At 37.6% G+C, this 9440-nt stretch overlaps 1 pseudogene; it reads left to right on the forward strand.

The window, feature by feature from the left end:
- The first annotated feature begins 1581 nt into the window (after positions 1-1581).
- Positions 1582-2511, forward strand: LOC120876991 (annotated as a pseudogene).
- Positions 2512-9440: the final 6929 nt, after the last annotated feature.

The raw sequence follows: 9440 nt of genomic DNA on the forward strand, positions 1-9440 counted from the left end.
ACAACGACAAAGGACATGGTCATTCTTCAAAGCGGTGTCTTGCTATAAGAAATGAAGTCAAAAGTTGGAGTAATATCTGGATGACTAATGGAAAAGCTTTCTGTGGGTGAGCTGTTCGGCTTTTTAAGTGACAGAAGAATCATTAGAATCAGTAAGGGCATTTTATCATAAACCAGCAATTTCACATTTTCCAATTTGACCCTCATTATAATTGTATGAAATGGATAGGGATGTTATATGTGAATCTCCCTACATTACAGTAAGTCATATACATTTGAAACAGACCCACACTTGTGAGTACTGCTTGATCTGATGGGCCACCTTGAATAAATACTCAACAGTTAGTAAAGCCTCAGGCTCTGGCTATAGTCAACATTCTGTTTCTGTTCCTCACCCATGTGGTTACTGTCAGTTTGTATCTGTGAATAATCCAGCCTTTACCTTCTGAGTCTACGTCACTGGCTCCGTGTCCTTCATCAAGAAGCATCAGTCAAGCAGGAACACAGGAATCAGGCTATAACCTCTACAGTGAATGGAGATCTAGAGAAGCCCCTCCTGCTCTGAAGCTCTTGCTAGAAAAATTTTTGCTTCTTCCCTGTAGAGTCAGTCACTTCCATGCTGGAGTCAGAGGTTCTGGGTTAAAACTCCAGAGCTAGCATTTGTTATTTCTTTAATTTTATCTCTTTAAGCATGGGCTTCCTACCAGGAAAACTGGGTAATAAGATCTGATATGGACTGTTTCCTAGTCACATAACTCTGAACACTGCTTCCTTGCATTATTTACCTTAGTCATCATAACAGTACATATTAGTAGGTATTGCTTATTTTTATCAGCGTCTATTCTTGTTAATAATGAGTGAAAAGAAAGCCAACTTAACACATGGATATTTATTATGTGTTAGTCTACAGCAAGGTGTGTTCCCAATGATCTTTTTTTTTTTTTTTTTGAAGAATGAATTAGTTGATTTTAAAGTCTCATTTTTTTTAGATTTAAAAGAAATAACTAGGAGTATAGCCATGATCCAAGCACTTCTTAGTTTTGTCTTATTTCTCCTTCTATCTGGAGATAAGAAAGTCACCTGATCACGGAGGACATGCAATTCCCCCTTCTCCCACCCATGCATAGGGCAGGCGTGACCAGTAAACTGCTCTTTTCCTTTCCTCAGATCACGGATGTGGCTTCAGAACTCATCTCACAATTCACTCCAGGAAACCAGTACTATTAACATATGACCAGAGTTGGCAGTTTAGATAACAACTATTTCTTATCCCCACCCCAGGTGGATATCTACCCTTCTCCATTGAAGCTCTATCTTAAAACAATTAACAATTTATCTAAACTTCAATTTTTCCTGGTATCTCCCTTCCACCTTTAACAGATTTCTAGCTTTGTGTTCTCAGTGAACACAAAGAACAAGAACAAGAGCAAGCATAAGAACATGAGTCAATTTTTCACATGGATGCACTGATTTGTTCATGACTATAATGACTCCAAAAACTGGTCTGAGACACGTTTGCCTTTCTTCTAACTATAGATTCTACATGCTCACTGTGGTACCTTTCACCTTTTCCTTGGAAATTATGCAAAACCAAAGCTTTGTAACTGCGTTTGTCCTCTTGGGGCTATCACAGAATCCAACCATGCAGAAAATAATATCTGTTGCATTTTTGTTCATTTACATTGCAACTGTCGGGGGCAACTTGCTAATTGTGGTGACCATCAGTAGCAGCCCAGCACTCGGGCTCCCCCATGTACTTCTTCCTGGCTTTTCTGTCCTTCCTGGATGCGTGCTTCTCCTCCGTCATTGTCCCAAAGATGGTCGTGGACGCTCTCCTTTGGAGGAAAACCATTACTTTTGAAGGCTGCATGACCCAGCTCTTTGCTGAACACTTCTTTGCTGGGGTGGAGGTGACTGTCCTCAGTGCCATGGCCTATGACCGCTATGTGGCCATCTGCACACCGTTGCACTATTCTTCCATCGTGAACCGCAGACTCTGCCCTTCTGATGGTGGTAGCCTGGACAGGGGGCTTCGTTCATTCCACGATACAGATTCTCTTCACTTTCCAGCTGCCCTCTGTGGCTCCAACATCACTGATCATTTCATGCGTGACTTGTACCCACTGCTGGGGCTTGTCTGCACTGGCACTCACATCTTTGGCCTTTGGTAGTCACCAACAGTGGCTTTTTTGGCATCTTAATCTTCTCGTTGTTGCTTATCTCCTATGGGGTCATCCTGCTGTCTCTGAGAACCCAGAGCTCTGAAGGGCAGCAGAAAGCCCTCTCCACCTGTGGATCTCACATTGCTGTTATGATTTTGTTCTTTATCCTATGCATATTTATGTACATACGACCTCCATATTCTTTCTCCTTTGACAAAATTGTAGCCATATTTTACACCATCCTAATTCCCTTATTCAATCCTTTGATTTACACTTTTAGGGAGGAAGAAGTGAAAAGTGCCATGAGGAAAGTGTGGGACAGGATAATGGTGCTTTCTAATGAAAAATAAAAACATGTAAAGTTGAGTAAAAAATTCAAATTTTCTAATCAGACAAAAATTTTATGTGGATGAGCATTGTTTGACTGGGGATAAAGTAAGGTAATATTATAAAAGATAACATAAGTTCCAGGAAGTAATTTAGTTTTCATTCTTAGATCACTTATGAACTCTGAATTGGAAATTCAATATCCTCAAATGAAAATTAAGAAGACTTGAATTTTATGCTTACTTAGAATCTAAAAGTCAAAAAAGAATGAAAAAAATAGTCTCACTTCTTGCTACTCATTTGATATTTTGGAAAATATTTCTGGAGGGAAGACAAAATGAGATTAGGTTTTACATATATAAATGTATATATATCAATGAACTTTTTGCCCAACCTAATGTATCTGCTATACAATTGAAAATAACAAAACAGAGTTGATTGTAAATCAACTGTATTTTTAAAAATAAATAAATAAACAATAGAAAGAAAAACATTAACATATTAATGTTTCAGATTTGCCAAAGAATTGTAATTATTGCTGACATTAGCCCTTTGATATCGATGATAACCATAATTCACACTTTGAAAGTGAAAGTGACGTCACTCAGTCATGTCCAATTCTTTTGTGACCCCATGGACTGTAGCCAACCAGGCTCCTCTGTCCATGGGATTTTCCAGGCAAGGGTACTGGAGTGGCTTGCCATTTCCTTCTCCAGGGGATCTTGCCGACCCAGGGATAGAACCCTGCTCTCCCGCATTGCAGGCAGATGCTTTACCATCTGAGCCACCAGGGAAACCTGTTCACACTTTGATATAAAACAAACAAGAGTAGTTAGCCACACATATTTCATCTATGGGCTTTCAACTGCCTTCAAAGACTTCCAGACCTCTAGAAGAGATGGACTTAAGGGAAGTTTGTGGGGAAGAGAACAGAATTGCCTCATATCAAGTCATATGAGTTGAAGTTAACCAGTTGTCCCCAAGGCTTGATTTTGCCCTTGGACTGTTTGAGCTAGGTAGCTCATTGCATATCACTTGGGACTAGTTTGGAAGAAATAGTTTCCTTGGAGCTCCTGAGGCTTAAAGCCTACCTTAAACATTTGAAAACTTTTGTGTGAATTTCTATAAATATCCAGTACAGGAAAAATAAAACACTTAGCCTCATGATTTTTTACACACACATACACACACACACACACACACAGACACACACACACACACACAGATACAGTGGGAAGGAAGCTGGCCACAGAGGCATTTATTTCTCAGACTGTAGGAATAGTTTACACCACTTAAGTTTCCAAGAACCAAATTAAGAAATTCACTCCATTTTCAGAGCATTCTCTCTGCTCCAAAACAGACCTTGCTGTTTTGTCTGACCCAGTGTTTCTAGGAAGGAGCCTTGTGAATTATGGCTACATGAAGAGTTCCCTTTCTCCATAAACTCTTTACATCCCATCATCACTTGTGATAAATCTCAGTGAAGTATAGTTTGTGTGTTTTATTCAAGCTTCACATAATTCACCTTCTAAGTAAATCAAAGTTGAAGATATGAAAAATGCACTCTATTGGAAGTCATCTGTTTGGTTGTAAGAGAAGAGGTAAGTTTCTCAGTCTGTCTGAAATATTTTCTTCTGTGCTGTGCTTAGCCTCTCACTCGTGTCTGACTCTTTGTGACCTCAGGGACTGTAGCCTGCCAGGCTCCTCTGTCCATGAGATTCTCCAGGCGACAATACTGGAGTGGGTTGCACTCTTCCAAGGGATCTTCCCAACCCAGGGATTGAACCCAGGTCTCCTATATTGCAGGCGGATTCTTTACCATATGCTTCCCTGGTGACTCAGACAGTAAAGTGTCTGCCTGCAATGCAGGAGACCTGGGTTCGATCCCCGGGTTGGGAAGATCCTCTGGAGAAGGAAATGGCGACCCACTCCAGTCCTCTTGCCTGGAAAATTCCATGGACTGAGGAGCCTGGTAAGCTACAGCCCATGGGGTTGCAAAGAGTCAGCCACGACTGAGCGACTTCACTTTCTTTTCCTGACTTTCTTTACCATCTGAGCCCTAAACACAGATCTCTTGGAATCTGTACTCAGTGTGCCTTCTAACAAACGACAGAGCTCCTAGGGAGTGTTTCTACCAATGAAGAATTATGGTGGTTCAGGCTTCCTAGGCCTTCCCTGGATTCAGCACACAGCTGAACCACCTCTCAAATGCATCTCTGCTCACAGAGGCTGCAACACACTGAATGAAGGCCAGCTTGGCCGAAGTTTCTCTCTTGGGAGCTCCTGGCTCAAAGTTTAGGGTCAGTGCTGATGTTTCTGGGACAGAGTATGAAATTGGGCTCCCCTTTCTACACACCTGGGTTTTCAAGATCAGTGAGAATCCTTGCTAGGACACACAACAATCTCTCTTTAATTGGGGTAAGTGATGGTGTGGTTGTTCTGGGAGAAAGAAGCTGAACTGTGGGATAAACTCTTGGCTAAAACTACTTTCTCTAAGATGTTTGCTCTCCTTCCCACTCTATGCCTTTCTACATCCCATCCCCGACTCCTCTTTCCCTGGTGCCTGCTCCCTCCTCTCCAGTTCTGACTACATTAGTCTGCTTCTTGCCTCCTCTTCACTATTATCCAGTTAGATCTTTATTTTCTTTTGCTTTGATATTAGCCTCAGCATGCAGTTTAGTGAACTTGCTTTTGGAGCCAGGACAGAAATTTAAGATATCAATTGTCATCCTTCTCTAATTACTCATCATTTCTCTTTTCTAAGATGCAGTCTACATGGTGATTAGGATTTGATATTTTATATGACATGTAAGGTGAATACTGAGAGAGAGGCTACCTAGTAACATCCCTTTCTAGTTCTAGCCTAAGTGCCTTAATTAGAACATTCCATATCACAGGTCACACTTTGTAAATAGAAAAGGATGAATCACATGGTCAGTTACTTTGCCAAAAAAAAAAAAAAACAACAACCCACAAAAACTGTAGGTCAAATGAAATAACACAAGCAAAAACTTGTTTGAATGATAAGATTATGGAACAAGAATATTTTATCCTGAATTGAATATATATTATATATGATTGAATATATATATGGAACAAAGGAGATAGAGGCAGATGTAAATTTAATTTAGGAAGAATGGAAGAATTTTGGCACCATATATACTTGTATTGGTTAACATTTCAGTAGGTAAAAGGAAAATTTAAGGATCAAGGAAGTAAAAAGACCTTCTGTCACCATGATGCCCTCCCAAATCAAAGAGGCAGGGTGGTCTAGAAAAGTTTGGAGATAATGGCTGAATTCAATAGTAAAGTCCTCAGGTAGTATTGATTTGATCTAATGCATACATCTTGTCAAGGATGCTTTCCTGTTTTTATGTCTCCAAATCTTCTCTTTGCTTACTTAAAATAAAATAGAATTACTTGAACTGGATATCATGGTTGTTTATTACCTACCCAAAATTTATCTCTTCAAACTTTTGGATTTAATGAGAGTGTAGCTTTTAATGAAGGGGGCATCTATTTTTTCCTGAAGTAATGCATGTTCCCTTTCTAAAAGCATTTAATCACTCTTCTATCCTAACTCCTCCTCTTCTCACAGCAAAGGGCTCCCTCTTTTTTGTTTTTATCCCCTACTAGAAACCTAATGTATTAAAAGTTAATAATCATTGATTTATTTTCTTTTTTAAATAATCATCAGAGAAAATTGAAACTTCCAATAAGAGTTTGCAATTATTGTGATATTTCTAATTTCTCACAGTGAACTATTATTTTAGCTCACCTGCAAGGAAAACCTAATTGTGTTTAGATGTGTAACTTTACTAGAGTTAAATAGTTTGATTTACTGATATTAATATATTTACCTTACTTAGGGAAACCCTTTGTAAACTTTTTGAATATTTAATTTTCAGAGAACCTTGTTGGAAATTGCAGTTTAACTCAATTAAAGCCATAATCTCACTTATTTCCCATGTTTAAACCTTTAATGACCAATCAATTTATTTTCTAGGATTTTTCTGATATGGAATTAGAATTCACTTGGTTTTGTCACAGAGTTGTGTGTTGTTTTCAGTGATTAAGAACCTTACATAGATATGTTATCCCTCCAATGTGGTTGTGAGGAGGTTGAGGACATCTCTTCATGCTCTATAAGTTGACTCCAACTATGAGTAGGTTCTCAGCACACATTTGATGACTGAGTTGATGGTGTTATTGAATCACTAAAGAATTGATGATTAATCAGAAAGAGGATGTGTACATCAAAATTCATGTTAAAATTTGTTTCATTTGACATTAAATTTTAAAGGCATGATTGACTAAAATGAAAATGGGAGTGTAAAATTGATAGAGTTTATTGCATAACGTTGAAAAAAAAGGGCTCAAAACTTGAAGATATAAAATATTAAAAAGACAAAGCATACAAAATTCAAAACAAATGAAATATAAGAAATTAAAATATACAAAAATGTTATGCTGTATGGCTAATGAAAATATATTTCATAATGTTAATTCTGTTAACTAAGCAAATATAATAGTGCCTCAAGTTAAATGTTTATTTATAATTTATAATTTTATTTATAATTTATATTTATAATTTAAATTTGTCATATTGTTATAGTTTTAGAAACAATGGAAAATGATCTAATTTGTATATAAAAATATTTCACACACACATTTGAATGTATATACATACATACATATCTGAAAAGCCAGCAGAATGTGTAGGGAACTAACTTTTACTTCTGGTATATGGGCTCCCCTGCTGTCTCAGACGGTAAAGAGTCTGCCTGCAATGCAGGAGACCTGGGTTTGATCCCTGGGTCGGAAAGACATCCTGGAGAAGGGAATGGCAGCCCACTCCAGTATTCTTGCCTGGAGAACCCCATGGACAGAGGAACCTGATGGGGTTCATGGGTCACAAAGAGTCTGGCAGGACTAGTGACTAACACTACCATGGGATTGGTTAAGTATGAATTTTTGAAGGGCACTTTTCTCACCCTGTAATACAGTGAAAGCTTCAGACATTTTATTATATAGATATAACCATACAATAATTAATTTTCTAATAAATATTGAATCAGTCAAATTGAAAGATTATTTGAGAATAGTGTCAATAATTATGGGCTTCCCTGGTGGGAAGAATATGCTTCAGTGGTAGAATACGCTTGCAATGCAGGAGATGTGGGCTCGATTCCTGGGTCAGAAAGATCCCCTGGAGAAGGAAACGGCCACCCATTCCAGTATTCTTGCCTGGAAAATCCCATGGACAGAGGTGCCTGGTGGGCTACAGTCCATGTGAATAAGAGTTGGACATTGACTTAACATAGTGATATTTATATTATGAATCCCCTGGGCATATATTTGATGAAACTATTAAAATGAGCACAAGCTATATGAAGAGTTTATTAAAAATATTTTAATTAAGATGAAAATTTGGAAAAACAAAAAATAAATGGTAGACTTTATATTTTAAGATTTTTAAGACTTTTATATGTTAATTTTGGGCTCCCTTGGTGGCTCAGCTGGTAAAGAATCTGTCTGCAGTGAAGGAGACCTGGGTTTGGTATCTGGATTGGGAAGATCCCCGAAGGAAGGAATGGCAGCCCACTCCAGTATTCTTGCCTGGAGAATCCTATGGAGAGAGGAGCCTGGTGGAGTCCATGGGGTCACAAAGAGTCAAGCATGACTGAATGACTAACATCATGTTTATTTATAACTGATAAGTAGATAATTACACTACAAATACAGTTTAACTACATAGAAAAGGCATTTAAATTAAAACAGGAAAATCAGAAAATATAATAAGATGATTGAAATTATATAGATATATACATATAGGGGAGAAGGACATGGCAACTCACTCCAGTGTTCTTGCCTGGAGAATCTCAGGGACAGAGGAGCCTGGTAGGAGGCCGTCTATGGGGTTGCACAGAGTTGGACACGACTGAAGCAACTTAGCAGCAGCAGCAGCATGCATATAAGGAAAAACTAAAGGAGAGCAAGGAGATGTATTTTTATGTTGAATTTCTGAAATACATTTTAAACAAATTTTAAAGAGATAAAACTTGAAAGAATGCAATCTTCTAGACGACAGTGATAGGAGAATCAGATATGAAGGAAGATAGTACACAGGTTACAGAAATATAGGAAGTGAAATAACGGGCTGGATCCACAGAATTTGAAATTTACTAGCATGCATCTAACACATGTAATGGCTTATATCAAATATATAGCAATTTCAAAAATATTGTTAGCCTCAATGATTTGTTCAAATATATCATGGTGATGAAGGTAAAGTTATAACTGCAACGAAGCTAAAGATGGAAAAATATGTTTTTTTCTTAATTATAACCCAACAAAGATACTGAAGAGATCAGAAATAATGGTACAAACTGTTGTTCAAATAAACAAATGTATTCAGTCAGGAGAGAATCTCCAAATATATTATTTCTAAATTATATAAGGATATTATTATCAGTAATTGATGAGCATACACATTATATGCACATATATGTATCATATGCATATGCTTAATAATGTATCTGTTCAATTCTCTATCATATAAAAAAGAGCCTCAAGACATTAAAATGATCTTATCAAGATCATGAAGCAAATTCAGTAGTTCTCAGACCATGGCAGAATGCACAAACACTTAAGGGCTTTTTCCCCCCGCAAAAAAAGTCTTGGCAAACCATAAGAAGACCTTGAATCAATGCCAATGTTTAAAGCATGTCAACATTTAAAAAAAAAAAATCCTGAGTGAGTATAGTCTGAAAACTATAGTATAGTATGAAAACTCTGAGAAACACTAAATTATACGTTTGATGAAATTAGAACTCTAAAAGTTGCAATTCTGGATCCAAATAAGCTGCTATTGCCAAGTCATCATTTCTCCAACTCTTTTTTTGCAGATGAACCACTTTTCAGCTGTGTCTGTTCTATATTCTCCATAACC

This window comes from Oryx dammah, unplaced genomic scaffold (assembly GCF_014754425.2).
Source record: "Oryx dammah isolate SB20612 unplaced genomic scaffold, SCBI_Odam_1.1 HiC_scaffold_17, whole genome shotgun sequence".
NCBI classification, from domain to species: Eukaryota; Metazoa; Chordata; class Mammalia; order Artiodactyla; family Bovidae; genus Oryx; species Oryx dammah.